Source organism: Manis javanica, chromosome 3 (genome assembly GCF_040802235.1).
Source record: "Manis javanica isolate MJ-LG chromosome 3, MJ_LKY, whole genome shotgun sequence".
Lineage (NCBI taxonomy): Eukaryota > Metazoa > Chordata > Mammalia > Pholidota > Manidae > Manis > Manis javanica.
The window spans coordinates 171,804,272-171,826,716 of NC_133158.1; the positions used below are offsets into that span (position 1 = coordinate 171,804,272).

At 42.6% G+C, this 22,445-nt stretch overlaps 1 long non-coding RNA gene across 1 annotated transcript; it reads left to right on the forward strand.

Moving 5' to 3' along the window:
* The first annotated feature begins 200 nt into the window (after positions 1-200).
* Positions 201-22,217, forward strand: LOC140848512 (uncharacterized). The gene is made up of 3 exons (XR_012129538.1): positions 201-346; positions 9,339-9,515; positions 19,488-22,217. It is a non-coding gene; the product is annotated as an uncharacterized lncRNA (long non-coding RNA).
* The last annotated feature ends 228 nt before the right edge of the window (positions 22,218-22,445 follow it).

A 22,445-nucleotide genomic window follows, 5' to 3' on the forward strand; every position in this document is an offset into this window, starting at 1 on the left:
ATCGGGAACAACACAGGGATGCCCAATCTCCCCACTGTTATTCAACATAGTACTGGAGGTCCTATCCAGGGCAATCAGACAACACAAAGAACTACAAGGCATCCAGATAGGTAAAGAAGAAGTCAAACTGTCACTACTTGCAGATGACATGATATTGTACATAAAAAACCCTAAAGGGAGGCGGAGCCAGGATGGCGGTGTGAGTAGAGCAGTGGAAATCTCCCAAAACCACATATATGCATGAAAATATAACAAAGACAACTATTCCTAAAATAGAGACCAGAGGACACAGGACAACATCCAGACCACATCCACACCTGCGAGAACCCAGCGCCTCCCGAAGGGGGTAAGATACAAGCCCCGGCCCGGTGGAACCCGAGAACCCCTCCCCACACCCCCTGGTGGGTGGAGAGGAGTGAGCAGGGAGGGAGAGAGAGCCCAGGACTGCTGAACACCCAGCACCAGGATTCCGTACCAGAGCGCAGACACAGTGCATGCGTGGGGTCCTGGATACTAGGGAAACAGGGCGGCAGGACCGGTGAGCAGGTGCCTGAGGCAGACGCCGGAGAACAAAGAAACAGGAGCGGTTTTTTTTCTTTGGCGAGTGCTTTTTGGAAGCCTTAAAGGGACAGGGACCACAATACTAGGGATACAGGGCACCAAGACCGGAGAGCGGGGGCCTGAGACCGGCGCCTGAGGACAAAGAAAATCGCGCATTTTTCCCTTTTTTTTTTTGACGAGTACTTTTTCGAAGCCTTAAAGGGACAGGGACCCCAATACTAGGGAAACAGGGCAGCAAGACCAGTGAGCGGGTGCCTAAGACCGGTGCCTGAGGATAAAGAAAATCGGGCGTTTTTCCCTTTTTTTCTGGCGAGTGCTTTTTGGAAGCCTTAAAGTGACAGGGACCCTAATACTAGGGAAACAGGGCAGCATGACCAGTGAGTGGGTGCCTGAGACGGGCACCTGAGGGCAAAGAAAATTGCACGTTTTTCCCTTTTTTTTCTTTTCTTTTCTTTTTTTTTCTGTCTTTCGTTGTTGCTGTTGTTCCTTTGATTTGGAGAGTGCTTTTTAGAAGTCTTAAAGGGGCAGGACAGGACACTTAGCCCAGAGGCAGGGAATCTGGGGATCTCTGGATACTCTAAAACCCTGGGCAAAAGGGAGCACAGAGGCCTCTTATGGAGAAAAATAGCCTCCCGGTTGCTCGGCCTCTAACGGGGCTCCACCATTTTTGAGGAACAGCCCCAGCCAGGTCACGTCCAGAGCAACAGCTGAGATAAACTCCAAACCAACCAGGCAGGTAGCTGAAGCCCTGTCTGCGCACAGCTGCCAAGCATAAGCCACTAGAGGTCGCTATTCTCCCAGGAGAGGAAGGCCACAAACCAACAAGAAGGAAAGCTCTCCCAGCTGTCACTCGTACCAGCTCTGCAAACTATCTCTATCACCATGAAAAGGCAAAACTACAGGCAGACAAAGATCACAGAGACAACACCTGAGAAGGAGACAGACCTAACCAGTCTTCCTGAAAAAGAATTCAAAATAAAAATCATGAACATGCTGACAGACATGCAGAGAACAATGCAAGAGCAATGGGATGAAGTCCGGAGGGAGATCACAGATGTCAGGAAGGAAATCACAGAAGTGAAACAAACCCTGGAATGATTTATAAGCAGAATGGATAAGATGCAAGAGGCCATTGAAGGAATAGAAACCAGAGAACAGGAACGTATAGAAGCTGACATAGAGAGAGAGAAAAGGATCTCCAGGAACGAAACAACACTAAGAGAACTATGTGACCAATCCAAAAGGAATAATATCCGTATTATAGGGCTACCAGAAGAAGAAGAAAGAGCAAAAGGGATAGAAAGTCCCTTTGAAGAAATAATTGCTGAAAATTTCCCCAAACTGGGGGAGGAAATAATCGAACAGACCACGGAAATACACAGAACCCCCAACAGAAAGGATCCAAGGAGGACAACACCAAGGCACATAATAATTAAAATGGCAAGGATCAAGGACAAGGAAAGAGTTTTAAAGGCAGCTAGAGAGAAAAAGGTCACCTATAAAGGAAAACCTATTAGGCTAACATGAGACTTCTCGACAGAAACCCTACAGGCCAGAAGAGAATGGCATAATATACCTAATGCAATGAAACAGAAGGGCCTTGAACCAAGGATACTGTATCCAGCACGACTATCATTTAAATGTGATGGCAGGATTAAACAATTCCCAGACAAGCAAAAGCTGAGGGAATTTGCTTCCCACAAACCACCTCTACAGAGCATCCTACAGGGACTCCTCTAAATGGGAGCAGCCCTAAAAAAGAGCACAGAACAAAACACACCACATATGAAGAATGGAGGAGGAGGAATAAGAAGGGAGAGAAGAAAAGAATCTCCAGACAGTGTATATAACAGCTCAATAAGCGAGCTAAGTTAGGCAGTAAGATACTAAAGAAGCTAACCTTGAAGCTTTGGTAACCACGAATCTAAAGCCTGCAATGGCAATAAGTACATATCTCTCAATAGTCACCCTAAATGTAAATGGACTTAATGCACCAATCAAAAGACACAGAGTAATAGAATGGATAAAAAGCAAGACCCCTCTATATGCTGCTTACAAGAAACTCACCTTAAACCCAAAGATAAGCATAGACTAAAAGTCAAGGGATGGAAAAACTTACTTCAGTCAAACAACAGTGAGAAGAAAGCAGGGGTTGCAGTACTAATATCAGACAAAATAGACTTCAAAACAAAGAAAGTAACAAGAGATAAAGAAGAACACTACATAATGATAAAGGGCTCAGACCAACAAGAGGATATAACCATTCTAAATATATATGCACCCAATACAGGAGCACCAGCATATGTGAAGCAAATACTAACAGAACTAAAGAGGGAAATAGACTGCAATGCATTCATTTTAGGAGACTTCAACACACCACTCACCCCGAAGGATAGATCCACCGGGTAGAAAATAAGTAAGGACACAGAGGCACTGAACAACACCCTAGAACAGATGGACCTAATAGACATCTATAGAACTCTACATCCAAAGCAACAGGATATACATTCTTTTCAAGTGCACATGGAACATTCTCCAGAATAGACCACATACTAGCTCACAAAAGGAGCCTCAGTAAACTCCAAAATATTGAAATTCTACCAACCAATTTTTCAGACCACAAAGGTATAAAACTAGAAATAAATTCTACAAAGAAAACAAAAAGGCTCACAAACACATGGAGGCTTAACAACATGCTACTAAATAATCAATGGATCAATGAACAAATCAAAAAAGAGATCAAGGAATATATAGAAACAAATGACAACAACACTAAGCCCCAACTTCTGTGGCACGCAGCGAAAGCAGTCTTAAGAGGAAAGTATATAGCGATCCAGGCACACGTGAAGAAGGAAGAAGAATCCAAAATGAATAGTCTAACACCACAACTATTGAAACTGGAAAAAGAAGAACAAATGAGGCCTAAAGTCAGCAGAAGGAGGGACATAATAAAGATCAGAGAAGAAATAAACAAAATTGAGAAGAATAAAACAACAGCAAAAATCAACGAAACCAAGAGCTGGTTCTTTGAGAAAATAAACAAAATAGATAAGCCTCTAGCCAAACTTATTAAGAGAAAAAGAGAATCAACACAAACCAACATAATCAGAAATGAGAATGGAAAAATCATGACAGACTCCACAGAAATACAAAGAATTATTAAATACTACTATGAAAACCTATATGCCAACAAGCTGGAGAACCTAGAAGAAATGGACAACTTCCTAGAAAAATACAACCTCCCAAGACTGACCAAGGAAGAAACACAAAAGTTAAACAAACCAATTACGAGCAAAGAAATTGAAACGGTAATCAAAAAACTACCCAAGAACAAAACCCCGGGACCGGACGGATTTACCTCGGAATTTTATCAGACACACAGAGAAGACATAATACCCATTCTCCTTAAAGTGTTCCACAAAATAGAAGAAGAGGGAATACTCCCAAACTCATTCTATGAAGCCAACATCACCCTAATACCAAAACCAGGCAAAGACCCCACCAAAAAAGAAAATTACAGTCCAATATCCCTGATGAATGTAGATGCAAAAATACTCAATAAAATATTAGCAAACAGAATTCAACAGTATATCAAAAGGATCATACACCATGATCAAGTGGGATTCATCCCAGGGATGCAGGGATGGTACAACATTCGAAAATCCATCAACATCATCCACCACATCAACAAAAAGAAAGACAGAAACCACATGATCATCTCCATAGATGCTGAAAAAGCATTTGACAAAATTCAACATCCATTCATGATAAAAACTCTCAGCAAAATGGGAATAGAGGGCAAGTACCTCAACATAATAAAGGCCATATATGATAAACCCACAGCCAGCATTATACTGAACAGCGAGAAGCTGAAAGCATTTCTTCTGAGATCGGGAACCAGACAGGGATGCCCACTCTCCCCACTGTTATTTACAATAGTACTGGAGGTCCTAGCCATGGCAATCAGACAAAACAAAGAAATACAAGGAATCCAGATTGGTAAAGAAGAAGTTAAACTGTCACTATTTGCAGATGATATGATACCGTCCACAAAAAACCCTAAAGACTCCACTCCAAAACTACTAGAACTGATATCGGAATACAGCAAAGTTGCAGGATACAAAATTAACACACAGAAATCTGTAGCTTTCCTATACACTAACAATGAATCAATAGAAAGAGAAATCAGGAAAACAATTCCATTCACCATTGCATCAAAAAGAATAAAATACCTAGGAATAAACCTAACCAAAGAAGTGAAAGACTTATACTCTGAAAACTACAAGTCACTCTTAAGAGAAATTAAAGGGGACACTAATAAATGGAAACTCATCCCATGCTCATGGCTAGGAAAAATTAATATCATCAAAATGGCCATCCTGCCCAAAGCAATATACAGATTTGATGCAATCCCTCTCAAATTACCAGCAACATTCTTCAATGAATTGGAACAAATAATTCAAAAATTCATATGGATACACCAAAGACCCCGAATAGCCGAAGCAATCCTGAGAAAGAAGAATAAAGTAGGGGGGATCTCACTCCCCAACTTCAAGCTCTACTACAAAGCCATAGTAATCAAGACAATTTGGTACTGGCACAAGAACAGAGCCACAGACCTGTGGAACAGATTAGAGACTCCAGACATTAACCCAAACATATATGGTCAATTAATATTTGATAAAGGAGCCATGGACATACAATGGCAAAATGACAGTCTCTTCAACAGATGGTGCTGGCAAAACTGGACAGCTACATGTAGGAGAATGAAACTCGACCTTGTCTAACCCCATATAAAAAGGTAAACTCAAAATGGATCAAAGACCTGAATGTAAGTCATGAAACCATTAAACTCTTCGAAAAAAACATAGGCAAAAACCTCTTAGACATAAACATGAGTGACCTCTTCTTGAACATATCTCCCCGGGCAAGGAAAACAACAGCAAAAATGAGCAAGTGGAACTACATTAAGCTGAAAAGCTTCTGTACAGCGAAAGACACCATCAATAGAACAAAAAGGAACCCTACAGTATGGGAGAATATATTTGAAAATGACAGATCCGATAAAGGCTTGACGTCCAGAATATATAAAGAGCTCACACGCCTCAACAAACAAAAAACAAATAACCCAATTAAAAAATGGGCAGAGGAACTGAACAGACAGTTCTCTAAAAAAGAAATACAGATGGCCAACAGACACATGAAAAGATGCTCCACATCGCTAATTATCAGAGAAATGCAAATTAAAACTACAATGAGGTATCACCTCACACCCTTAAGGATGGCTGCCATCCAAAAGACAAACAACAACAAATGTTGGCGAGGCTGTGGAGAAAGGGGAACCCTCCTACACTGCTGGTGGGAATGTGAATTAGTTCAACCATTGTGGAAAGCAGTATGGAGGTTCATCAAAATGCTCAAAACAGACCTACCATTTGACCCAGGAATTCCACTCCTAGGAATTTACCCTAAGAACGCAGCAATCAAGTTTGAGAAAGACAGATGCACCCCTATGTTTATCGCCGCACTATTTACAATAGCCAAGAATTGGAAGCAACCTAAATGTCCATCGGTAGATGAATGGATAAAGAAGATGTGGTACATATACACAATGGAATACTACTCAGCCATAAGAAGTGGAAAAATCCAACCATTTGCAGCAACATGGATGGAGCTGGAGAGTATTATGCTCAGTGAAATAAGCCAAGCGGAGAAAGAGAAATACCAAATGATTTCACTCATCTGAGGAGTATAGGAACAAAGGAAAAACTGAAGGAACAAAACAGCAGCGGAATTACAGAACCCAAAAATGGAGTAACAGGTACCAAAGGGAAAGGAACTGGGGAGGATGAGTGGGCAGGGAGGGATAAGGGGGGTTGAGAAGAAGGGGGGTATTAAGATTAGCATGCATGGGGGGAGGGAGAAAGGGGAGGGTGGGCTGCACAACACAGAGAGGACAAATAGTGACTCTACAACATTTTGCTAAACTGATGGACAGTAACCGTAATGTGGTTGTTAGGGGGGACCTGATATAGGGGAGAGCATAGTAAACATAGTATTTTTCATGTAAGTATAGATTAAAAATTAAAAAAAAAAAAGAAAGAAAGAAAGAGAGAAAGGAAAGAAAGAAAGAAAGAAAGGAAAGAAAGAAAGAAAGAAAGAAAGAAAGAAAGAAAAAAAGAAAGAAAGAAAGAAAGAAAGAAAGAAAGAAAGAAAGAAAAGGGGGATTACTCTTTGATAGGATAAAACTATTGGTAAATCAAAGATCAACGCATGCTTTAAATATCCTTAATGTTGATCACTTAAAGGGTGTCAGATGATCAGCTATGGAGGTACTCTTTTCTGATAATATTCCTTTCTCTTAATAAAAAAAAAAAAAAGCATTTCCTGTGTGCTGACCTCCAATGAGTTCTGCACAGTGGTATAGAGGGCATGTCAAAGTGAGGGCAAAGGGTCTGTTCGTTTCTATGCAGAATATCAAGGCCTAGCTTGGATACCCAGAAAATGAACTAAGATACGATATGAGGAGGAGCTTCCGGCATCAGCACTCTCTGGAGGACTCGTGCCGGGGATGATCATCAAAAAGCCTCCACAGGGATCCGGACGATGCTGCGGTTGTGGCTGCATCCAGCCCACCGTCTCCTGGACTTGCCATAGGAATGAGGAGGGAGATGTCTAGGCTGGCATGTGCATACAGTGAGACAGCGAATTTGACCGGATCTGTACTGTTGGAGCTCAACTAGGAGTTGGGAGGGGTGCAAGGTGTAGCACTCCAAAATCTTATGACTATAGACTATCTACGGTTAAAAGAACATATGGGATGTGAACAGATCCCAGAAATGGGCTGCTTTAATTTGTCTGATTTCTCTCAGACTGTTCAAGTACAGTTGGACAATATCCATCATATCATAGACAAATTTTCACAAATGCCTAGGGTGCCTAAATGGTTTTCTTGGCTTCACTGGAGATGGATGGTAATTATAGATTTGCTTTGTTTATGTCACCGTATTCCTATTATGTTAATATGTGTGTGCAAATTAGTTAGTAGTTTAAAACCTATACATACTTAAGGTACTCTACAAGAAGATATGTCAAAGAAATAATCAATCCTCCCATGTTTCCTTCCATATGCCACATCTGTAGCTTTTCTTCTTTCTTCCTAATTACAACCCTTAAATAGAATTCGTGCCTCATATCGAATTTACCAAGTATCATAATTCCTCCAGGTGGTAAAGATACCTCAAGACAAGTGCTGGGCATAGAAGCCACAGGGCATAAATCTGCAAAGAAGTAAAAAGCTAACCTTTTCAAACAATATGGCTTCTCTCTCACTTACCAACTTTACATTTCCCTGTATGGCCCCGGAAAATGACTGGTTAGCCAGAGACGGGTAAGATTCCTCAAGGGAGGAACAACCTAAGACAGGCACAGTCGCAGGGGGGCCATCAGGTGAGAATTTGGGGATCAACAGAGGTGAGGCTCAGAACCTCACCCCCCCTGCTTTGAGAGAAATCTTCTGCATCCGTGGATGTCTTGCTGCCCTTGTCTAGCCTGGATTAATACTTAGTCCATAGGCACACACCTGATCATCTGATCATCTACATTTGCCCTCTTACAGCACTAAACTATGTTTTCTACCTTTATCTTGCATCTACCTACCACTTCAGCATTTTATTAAAAATAAAAATAATAATAATAATAGAGGGAGAAATGTGGGATCAACATATAAATCAAGTACAAAAATCAAATGAATATTCATATTTGACCTGATTGTTTATAGGTCATAATGCGTGATCAAAACCGAAAGTTTCTGTGATGACTGCCCTTGTACTGTTCACCATGTAAGAATTTATTCACTATGTAAGAATTCGTTCACCATGTAAGAACTTGTTGGTTATGCTTCAGAAGATTGGAGACTGATGAGAATTAGGCTTGAGATGGATTAATGATTGTACATTGAGCATTGACCCCCCTATACTGAATTTTATTGTTGTTAACAACCATTTGACCAATAAATATGAGAGATGCCCTTTCAAAAAAAAAAAAACAAAACCAAAAGTTTCTGTGATGACTGCCCTTGTACTGTTCACCATGTAAGAACTTATTCACTATGTAAGAATTTGTTCACCATGTAAGAACTTGTTCGTTATGCTACAGAAGATTGGAGACTGACAAGAATTAGGCTTGAGATGGATTAATGATTGTTCATTGAGCATTGACTCCCCTATACAGAATTTTATTGTTGTTAACAACCATTTGATCAATAAATATGAGAGATGCCCTCTTAAAAAAATTTTTTTTAATTAAAAAAAAAGAATTCCCAAATGTCCTTCCCCGACATTCCCCAAATTTTTATATATATTTTTGCTTTATTTTCTTACCCTTCCTTTCCCCAACCATTTAAGAGACTTTGCCAACATAATGCCTCATTTTCTTACATAACCACAGTAAAAGTTTCAAGAGGAGGAAATTAACATTAAAACATTTACCATTTAGTCGGATGCCTTGAGGAAATTTTGTCCTGTCCCAGTAATCTCTCTCATAACAAAAGAAAATCCAATTTCGTTGAACTCAGATTTTGTCTTGATCAACTTGTCTTTAAGAGCTATCTGTTCTTGGTATAAAGGGCTTTGGATGTTGTTGGAAAATAACAATAAAAGGTTAGTAAAACTAAAGTTAGTGTAAACTAATAGGAATTAATAACTAATTTAGTAGAAGGAAAATGAATACCTGATCCTTTGCTCACTTATGGAATGTTTTGGGGGTTTGTTCCATAGGAAAAGGCGACACAGTACATCCCCAAGCCCGTCTCGCAGTAGCAGTGGTAGATGCGTGAAATCCCCATCACCTGAATCGGAGCATTCAGAGCGTTCAGAAAGGTCTCATAAAGAGAGCTCACGGTCCGGGTCATCTCACAAAGATTCTCCTAGAGATGTTAGCAAAAAGGCCAAAAGGTAAATGCAAGTCCTTTTTTGTAATATTTCAAATGCGAGACTCCTTGTCATTCTACCAGCTTTTGGAAATAATTTGGTTGGTAGCCATTTTTTAGAGGATTTTAGAAAAACTAAGGAGAGGTACTTTTGTTTTAGATTATTCCCTCCCACCTCCCCATCCATGTCTCCTTATGAGTAAAGCACGAGAAGACTCCCAACAATTAAAGTCCAGCCAAGAATTTTAAACATATCATACTCTTTCCTACGATATTAGGGGCAGCTGCTTTACTCTTCATTGTGTTCTTGTTTCTATAGAATATTCTTCGATTTTTGTCAAGGCTGAAAGAAAAATACATCACCCCCACGCCCAGCAATGTTATTAGAAGGTTCTTGGGTAGAGACTTGTGGAAATATGTTGGGAGCCACACAAAGACAACAAGATGGCCACAGTTCATGAGGTTCCTGCTTCACTTCTTGGAGATTAGCTACGAGCCCGCGCGCGCCAACAAGGAAGCCCGCGCGCGCCAAGAAATACTCTTCTCCCCCTCCTTCCCCATTGTCATATACCAATCAGAATGTAACTCGCTGCGCCACCCCTGCTATGCAGCCAATCCCCTGCCTACAAGTATCCTATGGCCCACTCTGCCCCTGAACACTGGTGTATATCTACCCCCGTCTTACAATAAAATTTGAAGGCTTGATCAGAATACTGTCTTGCCTTCGCTCTTCTCTCGCCCCCATTTTCTTTCAGGTCGGATCCCCCTCGTCCCCACGAATAACTAAGTCCCGCTGGACGGGACAAGTGGCGCCCAACGTGGGGCCAGAGGCGCGGATCCTTCGCAGGCGGACCCCCGAGTAAGATATCGTCTGGCCAGACCCCTTCTTGATGAAACAATAGGAGACGCCTTTCGCCGCTCACGGAGGTCGTCATCCCTGGTGAGTACAGGCCGCCTTATAAGAAAATGGGAACTAGATTAAGTAAAGAAGCGGTCTTCATAAGAGATCTAAAAAGTTCGCTTAGGGAGAGAGGAGTTCGAGTTAAAAAGAAAGACTTGGTAAAGTTTTTTATTTTTGTTGATGAAGTCTGTCCGTGGTTTATTGTTAATGGCCCCGAAATTCATCCTAAAAAATGGCAGAAAGTAGGTAGAGATTTAAATGATTATCTTATCAAAAACGGCCCTGACTCTGTTCCTGTTTCAGTATTTTCCTATTGGAGTCTTATCAGAGATATTGTTGAAAATACTGACCCTGATAAACGTCAACTCTTGTCAGTGGCAGAATATTGCCTCCGCCCCCTATCTCGGGCGGCCTCAAAATCGTCTCTTTCGAGTGATCCCCCTGCTCCAAAATCAGCTAAATCCCCTTCCCCTAGCCTGACACCATCTTTGCTCGGTGCCCTCCATGATACCCCTCCCAAATGTTGCATTTATCCGCCTCTCCCTCGAGATTCGGACTTTGTCGATACACAAAAGGTTTTTCCGGTCGTGACTAAGAGCCAAAATAGCGAACCTTTAGATCCGGGAGACGCGGCCGAACTAGAGGACGAGGCGGCCAGGTATCACAACCCAGATTGGCCCCTTGCCGCCCCGTCGCTTAACCCCCCTTCTTACACTCCCCCTATTCGGCCTCCCAATGTTTGCGCCTCGGCCTTTTTGCCCCCGTCGGCCCCTCCGCTACCCCCTCCGGCTCCCGGTCCTGTTAGCCCCCCTACCAGCACTGAAGACCTAATAGCACAGATAGTAGAACAAAGAATAACTTGCCATCTCCAAAAATTGGTTGTCTCCCAACCAGTTCGTCCCTCATTATCTTCGCAAAAGAGCCTCTCTAAGAAACCGCTTACAGCCACAAAACCTAAAAAACTGCTCTTTCCTGTTCTTACCCGGGCCTCCGCCCGCTCTGGCCCCACCTCCACAACACGTAGCCCGGAAGAGGGCGATCTTGAAAGCGATAGTGAAGACGCCCCTGCTGCTCAGGAATTAGAAAGTGAGGGGGAAGAGCAGGCTGAGCCAGAGCCGGCCGAACCTGCCGATGGCCCTAGAGAATTTCACAAAATCCATTTCAAAAGCTTAAAAGAGCTGAACGCAGCCGTTAAGGCTTATGGCCCCAATGCCCCTTTTACCCTTTCTGTTCTTGATTCGCTGTCTCGAGGAGGACATTTACTCCCAGGTGAATGGCTGCGTATAGTCCAGGCTGTGCTTACCCGTGGTCAGTTTTTAACTTGGAAGGCAGATTTTGCTGACCGCTGTCAGACCATCGCTGCTGCCAATGTAAAAGACCCTCATTCCCCAACAGCGTCCTGGACGTTTGATAAGCTTACGGGACAGGGCAGATATATCTCTGAAACCAGGCAGCAGCGCCTTCCCCTTGGTCTTTTATCTCAAGTGAAAGATGCCGCTTTGGGCGCTTGGATATCACTCCCTGCTTCCGGGACTGCTAACACTCCTCTAACTAAGATCACTCAAAGCTCGCAAGAAGACTATAGCGAATTTGTTAGCAGACTGTTAGAGGCCGCCGAAAGGACCCTTGGTTCCGCGGCTGCCAATGATAAGATTGTAAAACAGCTAGCCTATGAAAACGCCAATTCAGCATGTCGAGCCGTCCTCCGCGGTAAGACTCGAGACAAAACTCTTGATGAAATGCTGAGAATGTGTAGAGATGTCGATCCTTTTACATCCAAAGTCCAAGCCCTTTTAGCTGTAGGTGCCGCTGTTCAGACTCCCCCGGCTTCTTATCCTCCTTCCTTCCCCAGGGGCGCACCGCCTATGCGTAACTGCTTTAAATGTGGACAGCCAGGCCATTTCGCTCGCCAATGCCCTACCTCAGCTCCTCCTCCTAGAGTTGGGTCAGTCCCCGGTATTTGCCCTCGCTGCCATAAGGGGCGGCACTGGGCCAAAGAGTGCCGTAACAATCCAACAAATCCTTTTTATAGTACCACAAATCCTTTCACCCCCCCTTTTCAGGGAAACGGGCTGAGGGGCCAGCCCCGGGCCCCCCAGCCAATTCCATTTCAGCCGGCCTCGGGGAACAGCCTAGCTGTAGCACTCCCGCCCTCTATCGGGCCACACCCGGGAGTGCAGGACTTGACCTCTGTGCCTCCTCCTCAACAATATTAACGCCTGAAGAGGGAGTTACAATTATTTCCACAGGAATTTATGGCCCACCTCCCAAAGATACTTATTTTCTAATTTTAGGGCGAGCTTCCACCACAATAAACGGCCTTATTGTCCACCCTTCCTTAGTTGACAATGACTATACTGGAGAAATAAAAATTCTTGCTAGTGCTCCCCAGTGCCCTGTCAGCATTATGAAAGGTCAGCGCCTTGCGCAGGCACTCCCCCTCCCTTTAAGTACATCTCACCCTGCTATTCATAAGAAGCGAGGCTCCTCTACCCCAGGTTCTTCAGACTTATATTGGATCCAAGCTATTACTAAAGAACGCCCCACTCTTAAGCTTAAGATCCAAGGAAAAGTATTTGAAGGAATTTTAGATTCGGGGGCCGACTCTACGGTCATATCTCAGGCTTCATGGCCCTCCAGCTGGCCCTTACACGCTTCCTTGACCCATCTACAAGGAATTGGGCAGTCAAGAAACACCTTACAGAGCTCACAGTTACTAAACTGGGAAGACGAAGAAGGAAATACCGGATTCATTCAACCCTTCGTAGTTCCTGGGTTGCCAGTAAATCTTTGGGGAAGAGATATCCTTTCTCAAATGAAAGTCATCATGTGTAGCCCTAATGAAGTTGTAACACAGCAGATGCTCTCACAGGGTTACCTCCCTGGTCAGGGGTTGGGCAAACTAAAACAGGGAGATCCCAACCCGATACTGGCCACGCCTAAGATAGACCGCTCAGGTTTAGGGTTTGAAAAACATTTTTCGTAAGGGCCGTTGCTCCTCCTGCACTCCAGGCAGACAAGATTACTTGGAAAAGTGATGTTCCTGTCTGGATCGATCAATGGCCCCTTACCACTACAAAATTAAATGCAGCCATAGAGTTAGTGCAGGAACAGCTGGCTGCTGGACATATTGAACCTTCTACATCCCCTTGGAACACCCCAATCTTTGTAATCCAAAAGAAATCAGGCAAGTGGAGGCTCCTACAAGACCTCAGGGCGGTTAATAAGACCATGGTCCCTATGGGTGCATTACAACCGGGAATTCCCTCTCCAATAGCCATTCCTAAAGGGTATGTCAAATTAGTAATTGATCTAAAAGATTGCTTTTTCTCCATACCTTTGCATCCTGATGATTGCAAACGTTTTGCCTTTAGTATACCCATTACCAATTGTGTAGGACCTTCTCCCCGGTTTCAGTGGAGAGTTCTCCCACAAGGAATGGCCAACAGCCCTACTCTTTGCCAAAAGTTTGTAGCCCAGACTATAGACCCCTTTAGGTTGCTCTTCCCCACTTTGTATATTATCCATTATATGGACGATATTCTTCTTGCCGGTCCTGACCAGCAACAGCTCTATGCGGCCAGTCAACAGCTAGTCACTGCCCTCCGAGATCGAGGACTACAAATTTCCCCAGAAAAGGTCCAGGTCCACCCCCCCCAACTATTTTTAGGCTTTGAATTATTTTCTAATAAAATCCTCACTCAAAAAATTCAGTTAAAGAGAAGCTCCTTAAACACTCTTAATGATTTTCAGCGTCTGCTAGGAGACATCAACTGGCTCAGGCCTTATTTAAAGCTGACCACCGGAGAGTTAAAGCCTTTGTTTGATGTCCTACGTGGAGACCCTGATCCTTCCTCCCCCCGCTCGCTCTCATCAGAAGCACAAAGGGCATTAACCATTGTAGAGCGGGCTATTTCTGAACAGACCATTAGCTACTTCTCTCCACATCTAAGTTTGTGGCTGCTCATTTTCCCTACCCCCTTCTCCCCTACAGGAGTCCTTTGGCAAAACCATCCACTATTTTGGGTTCATCTGCCAGCCTCCCCCCCTAGAGTCTTAGCTACCTATCCTCAATTAGTTGCTGCCCTCTTACGTTTAGGCCGAGAGGCAGCTCTCAAGTTGTTTGGGAGAGACCCTGAGGTTATAACCCTCCCATACAATACATCTCAATTACAATGGCTTATTCAACATGATGATGATTGGGCAATTAGCTGCACCTCCTTCCAGGGGACAATAGACAATCATTACCCTGCAGACAGATTAGTCCAGTTCCTTCAAAAGACCCCGGTTGTCTTTCCCAAAAGGACTAAAACCACGCCAATTGCTGAGGCTGTAATGGTGTTCTCTGATGGGTCCTCCTCCGGTATAGCCGCTTTCAGTATTAATGGGCAAGTTACTCGAATACAGACAGACCTCTCTTCTGCACAACTTGTTGAACTAACTGCAATAATCAAAGTTTTTGAGCTTTTAATAGATGCTCCCTTTAACCTTTACACTGATAGTGCCTATGTAGCAACCTCTGTTCCCCTATTAGAGACAGTGCCTTACATACGTCCCTCTACAAATGCTTCCCCCCTATTCGCAAAATTGCAAAAATTAATTTTAAGCCGCGATGCCCCTTTTTTCATCGGGCACATACGCGCTCACACTGGCCTTCCAGGGCCGCTTGCCAAAGGCAATGACAGGGTTGATCTGGCGACTCAATTAGTAGCCTCTGTCACGCCAGACTCACCCTTGGCTGCAGCCCAACGGGCTCATGAACTACATCATCTCAATGCTCACACTCTTAGACTCAAATTTTCAATCACCCGAGAACAGGCCCGCCAAATAGTTCGACAATGTCAAGGATGTCTAACTCTCCTCCCAGAGCCTCATAACAGAATCAACCCCCGGGGGTTAGTTCCAGGAGAGATATGGCAAATGGATGTCACTCATTACCCTCCCTTTGGTAAATTAAAATATATCCATGTGTCTATTGACACATGTAGTGGTTTCCTATGTGCATCCTTGCAAACGGGAGAGGCAACTAAAAATGTTATTACCCATGTTCTCTCATGCCTGGCATATCTACCACAACCTAAAATCTTAAAAACTGACAATGGGCCTGGATACGCCAGCTCTAGCTTTAAACAGTTCTGTGCGCAGTTAGATATTAAGCACGTAACAGGAATTCCCTATAATCCCCAAGGCCAAGGCATTGTTGAAAGAGCCCACTTAACCCTTAAAAACATGTTATTCAAACTTCAGTCGGGGGGAGAAGTACTCTATCCGAGAACAGGTAATGCAAAGACACTCCTAAATCATGCACTGTTTGTTCTCAATTTCCTTACTTATGACTCCGCGGGTAAAACCGCTGCTGATCGCCTTTGGCATCCCTCCACGGCAGATAATTATGCACAGGCTATGTGGAGAGATCCGATGACCAACACATGGCACGGGCCTGACCCTGTGCTCATATGGGGGAAAGGACATGCTTGTATATATGATGCTAAGGCACAAAATGCCCGATGGCTCCCAGATAGGCTCATTAAACTCCTAGACACAAATAGAGGCAAAAACAATAATAATTCCAGTCCAGGGCATATTAACCCCTGAGAAGCCTTCCCTTTCTGTTTATTTTCAGGAGGCAAAAATGAAGATATGTACACTATTGACCCTCGTCATGACCTTTCGCCCCGTTTGGACCCATCAGATTTCCAATTTCACCTGGACAGTCACCAATGAAGCAGGAGACGTCGTTTTCAGCTCTTCCACCTTAGCAAGTACCCCCCCATGGCCTGTTCTTGCCCCTGATCTCTGTGACTTGGCCGCTGGAGCTTCTGCGGCCTGGGGGACCCCAGACATTTACTTTCCTTTTTCCACCTCCCCTGAGACCTACCCTGAGGGACAATCTACCACCTCTCCTGGGTGTAACAACACCCCTAGGAGAACCTACCTCAGAGAAACAGAATTTTATGTCTGCCCGGGAGCTCATAGAGATCGAGCCCTTAACTATAAATGTGGATATAGAGACTCCTATTTCTGTGACTCCTGGGGGTGTGAGACTACGGGAGATGCTGGTTGGAAGCCTAGCTCCACCTGGGATTATATAACTGTAAGTAGGGCTTGGAATCCCAAGCCTAACTCAACTGTTACCCCAGAATGTCAAAGCACCCAACCCACAAGAGGGCGATGTACACCGCTCTCCATTACCTTTACTGACAAGGGAAAAAGGGCCCCTATTGATGGATGGCTCAGGGGACATGAATGGGGGCTAAGGCTTTATGTTTCAGGAAAAGACCCTGGGCTCACTTTTAAAATCAAATTAATTCGATCCATTCCAAACGCCAACAAGCACGTTGTCCTTGGCCCTATTGCCCCTAAGGCAAGAGACCCAAGACCTTCTAACCCTTCTCCCCTGTCTACTAGTACTGTTTTCCAGGCCTTGCTCCCCCCGGTTTTACCCTCCACAGGCGAAATCCTTAAAGGCCTGGCTAATGTGACTGCAAAATCCCTTAACTCCACTGGATATAGCGAGTGCTGGTTATGTTTCTCCCCCGTTCCCCCGTTTTACGAAGGGATAGCAGTTTTAGTAAACACCTCAGCAGACCTCATACTTACCAATGACTCCAGCAAGACTCGCTGGTCAGACCCCTCCCGTTTTTCAGAGACCTCTCCGGGTCTCACATTGACGCAGCTTTCGGGAATAGGCCTCTGTATACATAGCCCCCTCTTGCGTCTACCCCCTCAGCTAGTACCCATTTGTAACAGCTCCTTCTCACCCCCGCTGTCCTATGAATTCCTTGTCGCGCCCAACGGTACTTATTTTGCTTGTTCCTTTGGCATAACGCCCTCCGTTAACCCGCGCTTATTAATATCTAACAATGAATATTGTGTTTTAGTCATGCTCATGCCCAAGATTTCCATACATCCCACCGAAGACCTCCTTCCATATTACTCGGGCTCTACTCGCACTAAGCGTGAGCCAGTAACCGCCATTACCTTATCTGTATTATTAGGATTAGGAGCAGCTGGGGCTGGAACAGGCATTGCCTCCATAATTACTTCTAAACAACAATATTATGCTCTTAGTCAGGCTATTGATAAAGACATGCAAAATCTGCAAGAGGGTTTAGACAGCCTGAAAGAATCTGTTGTCTCTCTCTCTGAGGTAGTGCTCCAAAATCGCCGAGGGTTAGACCTCCTTTTCCTGAAAGAAGGAGGCCTCTGCGCTGCTCTTAAAGAAGAATGTTGCTTCTATAAAGACAAAACAGGGTTAGTGCAAGATAGCATAGATAAAGTTAAGAAAAACCTAGAAGCCAGGCAAAAACAAAGAGAAAAGGATGAGGCCTGGTATAAAAACTGGACCTCTGCCACCCCTTGGTTAACTACTCTGATCCCCACCATCCTTGGACCCTTGGCAGGATTCTTCCTTTTAGTGTCTCTTGGCCCTTGGGCCTTAAGAAAACTGACAGTTTTTATTCGAGAGCAAGTTGACCAGCTCGTCAAGCCAGCGGTTGCTGTTCATTATCACAGACTTACAGCCTGTGATGAAGAGTCTTACACCGAGCCAACCAATGCTCCCGGTCTCCGGTTTTCAACTTTACAGGCGTCTCAACCATGGTACCATCGATTCTGGCACCGTACTTAATGTGGCCCATATGCTGGTCAGCCAGAGCCAGACATACCCCTAACTATGAGGGTATGGGCATCGAGATGAGTGCGAGACAAAGTACCGCAAGGGAGGGTTCTTCCTAGAACCTCTCTGGTCCTCCCTGAGAATACGCCTGGCTTGCATAGAGGTTGGTATCCATATGTACATAAAGCCTTGATATATTAAGGTCAATTTGGCTTTCAGCTCTGCCTCTCCTCCCTAAAAGATACCGAGAGCATTTGCAGAATGTTACCCTGCTGGAGGAGCCAGGCCTCTATTCCCTCACTCGATTAAGGCCCACCTTTCTAAAATAAATAGAAAGAGAGGAGATGTTGGGAGCCACACAAAGACAACAAGATGGCCACAGTTCATGAGGTTCCTGCTTCACTTCTTGGAGATTAGCTACGAGCCCGCGCGCGCCAACAAGGAAGCCCGCGCGCGCCAAGAAATACTCTTCTCCCCCTCCTTCCCCATTGTCATATACCAATCAGAATGTAACTCGCTGCGCCACCCCTGCTATGCAGCCAATCCCCTGCCTACAAGTATCCTATGGCCCACTCTGCCCCTGAACACTGGTGTATATCTACCCCCGTCTTACAATAAAATTTGAAGGCTTGATCAGAATACTGTCTTGCCTTCGCTCTTCTCTCGCCCCCATTTTCTTTCAGGTCGGATCCCCCTCGTCCCCACGAATAACTAAGTCCCGCTGGACGGGACAGAAATATATACCATAAATACCATTTCTTCAGTGTGGGATTTAGTGTGTGATGTACTTTCTTCTGGTTCCAGAAAAGTGTTTCCGAAATGTTTTATTCATCTGGTGTTGCATAAAGGAATTTTCCTGAGAGCTAAAACTGCTTTATATCCTAAAACTTAATTAGTGTAACCATTTTTAGTAAAATCTTTATAAAATGGGAAACTTTTCCTTCTCTAAATGGTACTTGTACGTCTACATGTGTATATGTGTTGGTGATCTTCCTGAACAGCACTTACAAAGTCACACCGTCCTAAATGATTTCCCTGAATGTTGTTGCTGTGGTTGGTGCTTTCTCCCTCAAAAAGATAGGCTGTCAATCTGCTGTGTTTTTGAGGTTTTATGAATTATCTTATTTCGAACTTTATCTGGTAGATTTAGAGGTTCAGACTTCGTGGTATGTCAGTATCGTGGGGAGCTTGCTAAAAATGCAAATCCCCAGTCCCTTCCTCTTGAGAGTTTGATTTAGTAGAGTAGTGGTAGGTTCCAGATCTATCTTAAGCAAGTACACTGTTGATGATCACTTATAGAATGCATAGGAAGCCCAAAATCCATGTGTGTGTACAGGTGGCAAAGTATAGGTTTGGGAAGTTTTCATTTTTTATTTCAGTTTCTTTCATTGTGCTTTGTTAAAGATCACTTTAGATAATTTGAAGATAGGTTTGATCACATGAGTATTTTGATAAATCCTTTTTGTTTGTTTTCTTAGATCACCATCTGGCTCAAGGACACCTAAGAGATCTAGGCGATCACGGTCTAGATCCCCTAAAAAATCAGGGAAGAAATCCAGATCCCAGTCCCGATCTCCACACAGGTCTCATAAAAAGTCAAAGAAAAACACTGATGTAAATTTTTAAGATGCTGTCACTTACTGGAAATGCAATTTTGTTTTGTGCCTGAATGGTCTGTTTAAAAAAAAAAAAAAACGAATGAAAGAGCATTCCTGGGGTTTTTGTTTGTTTTTTGTGAATGCATGTGTAAACTCATGAGTAACTGCATCTGTAGACCTGTCATTGTTTTATATTGTAAAAATTACTTCCGTTATGGCTGTTTCTCAAGATGAAATTTTTATTGCGCTAATGAATTTTGTCAGAAATGTGTATAATGGATCTGCTGGCAGTAGTGGTATTTTGTTTTAGGATGTTGTGACTTAGCAAAAATAATACAGACGTCTTTCCCCTTTTTGTAGCTTTGACAGTTTGAATTAGATTTCAAATAAAATCTGAACAGAAAACTATAATGCTATTTTTTTGCCCTATTGGTGACATCAAGTCCCTTAAAGTCCTACTAAGTGAGTTTAGCTCTTTGTGTTTCTTAGACCCAATGCACTTTACAAGCTTTGTTGTTTGAATAGCTAAAGTTTTATATTTACTAAGATGGCTATCAAAATTAAGGGACCTGAGACTCCTATTTGGTAGGTTTGCCAACCAATTTCTTTGATAATTTTCTCTTGGATAATACTAGCAGTAGCCAGAGTTCGAAAGACCATGTAAACGTGGCATGGTCTTTAGTTAATGGGATGCCTGGCTAAAGTATTTTTTTCTGTTTTCAAAGAAGCAGTATAATTTCAATACACTCAGCCTATGTCCTGAGCAACTACTTGTTTTTAGGGAGAAATTGCGTCTCCATCTTTTGATTTCATCTTCAATCACAACAGGTGTTTATTTATAAAAGAAGTTTTCTAGCAAGAGTTGGCTATAGAATTTTTGTATCACATTTATAGCCCTATAGCCCTCTGTAGGCAATTTTTCTAATACTGGTATCGGTATATTTCTACAAGGTTCTGTTTAGAGCACCTTTGTGGAGGCTTTTTGGGTTTTTTTTAAACTTACGTTTTGCTTTATGTAAAATTTAAGTAGTTTTCAGGCAATTTAACATCCAATAGTTTGTAAACTCAAAGTGCAAAAAGTTGATTTAAACAATTTTGCAGAGGTGGAATTGTTATATAATGGGAATAATACTGGTACAGTATGAGGAAGAAATAAGCCTTGTGTAATATGGATCATAATAGTGCTATGAATATAATGTAATAAAGGGTTATGTAGATGTAAACTGACACTGCTACTATTTGTGAATTTTGCTTTTCAGTTTTTCATTTAGTCACTTTATATAGTCATTTGATGAGTGTGTTCTGCCTTAATAGAGTAGAAAACTATTCTAATAATGGATTTATTTTGACTTAGCTTGCTTTTTAAAAATATCTTTTCAGTTTGTTTTACTTAATCTTGCCTAGTCACAACAGAATAAGCTGTACCCATGACTTGGGACGTAGGTGAAGAATGCCATTTACAAACTGGGCAAACCTCCAATAGCTTTAGAAATGAGCCAGTCAGATTATTTTACGTAGTAGTTCTTATCACCATGCATTACTCGTTTACTCTTTTGTTTGTCCATATTGTTAGGAAATGTTAATTCCTAAATGTTGCTGAGAGTAATTAAACTTGAACATTTGGTGCTGGTTTTTAAAAATTACAAATACAGCCATTTTTAAAGTAATATTTTTCTCTCCTGTTCATTGCCTGGGAGAATAAAATTTGTATAATTGCTTTTCTTTGCAAAGACAACAATGTTGAGTTGCTAGTGATTCGGTCATTCCATCATTTGTTGGTATCCAGTGTAGGCTTAGAAATAATTGGCCAGGTAATGGTTTTGCCAGTCAAGTTGTAAGGAATATTTATTTCTCTCTTAAAAATGTATCGTGGCAAAGCAGGAGTGAGCAGAAATTTTTAGGTCTGTTTTGGGTGTTTATTTGCAGAATTTTTCCGATGGCAGTTTTTAATCAGGATCCAGATGCAACAAACATTGTTTAAGTGAATAAGACTGGCTTACTTCTGTGTGAGTGAGGGGGGATTGCTTAGGTTCGATTGGGTATCTGTCTGTTCTGTGAAGTTTGTTTTTGTGTGTATTAGATTGTACTGGATTTTTTTCCCCTGGAATTGCAAATGGTATCATTACGTTGTTTCCAGTTTTACTTAACAAGAAAATATTAGCCTGTTTTGCTCTTCATGGATTCTGTGAAAGTTGAACCAGAGAAAAAATTGGTGAATTGTAACAGGGGAGATATTTTACCATATTTTTAAAAAATATTTAGTATTATTCATCTGTTTCCTATCTAAATAACACTTTTAATTAGATAGTAAAATTTTTACAGGTTGACTGAAATGCTTGTAGGCATGGCCTTTTGGTTACAGGAAAAACCCTGTTCAGCTCTGTAATTGAAAGTTCTCCTCTATCATAGTTACATGTAGAGGAAGTCCTTTGTTGTCTGCTCTTCTTATGCAGGGTGTGGCTTAAACTCTTTACTCTCTAACCTCACATTTGTACACAGGGATTCATAACCAGGTTAATACCATTTAACCTCCCTCTCTTCTACAGGTGAGAGCAAGTAAATAAATGGTGGTCTGTTTCTTACCAGAGAGAGACCTATGATTGAAAAGGATCATGTTTGTGAATCTTTCGTTTGACATTGTAGTTTCTTATTACTGTTAGTAGCTCACATTTAGAAATGTGAGCATTTCTAAACTATAACACTCTCAGAATTTAGAGATTAAAGAACTAAAACAACAAAAAGACCTGACCCGAAAGAATGCTTTTATGTAGCTCAGAATGTTTTTGCCATTTCTGCTGAAGTTGCAGAAATTATACATACACTGACCTAATTTTTCTT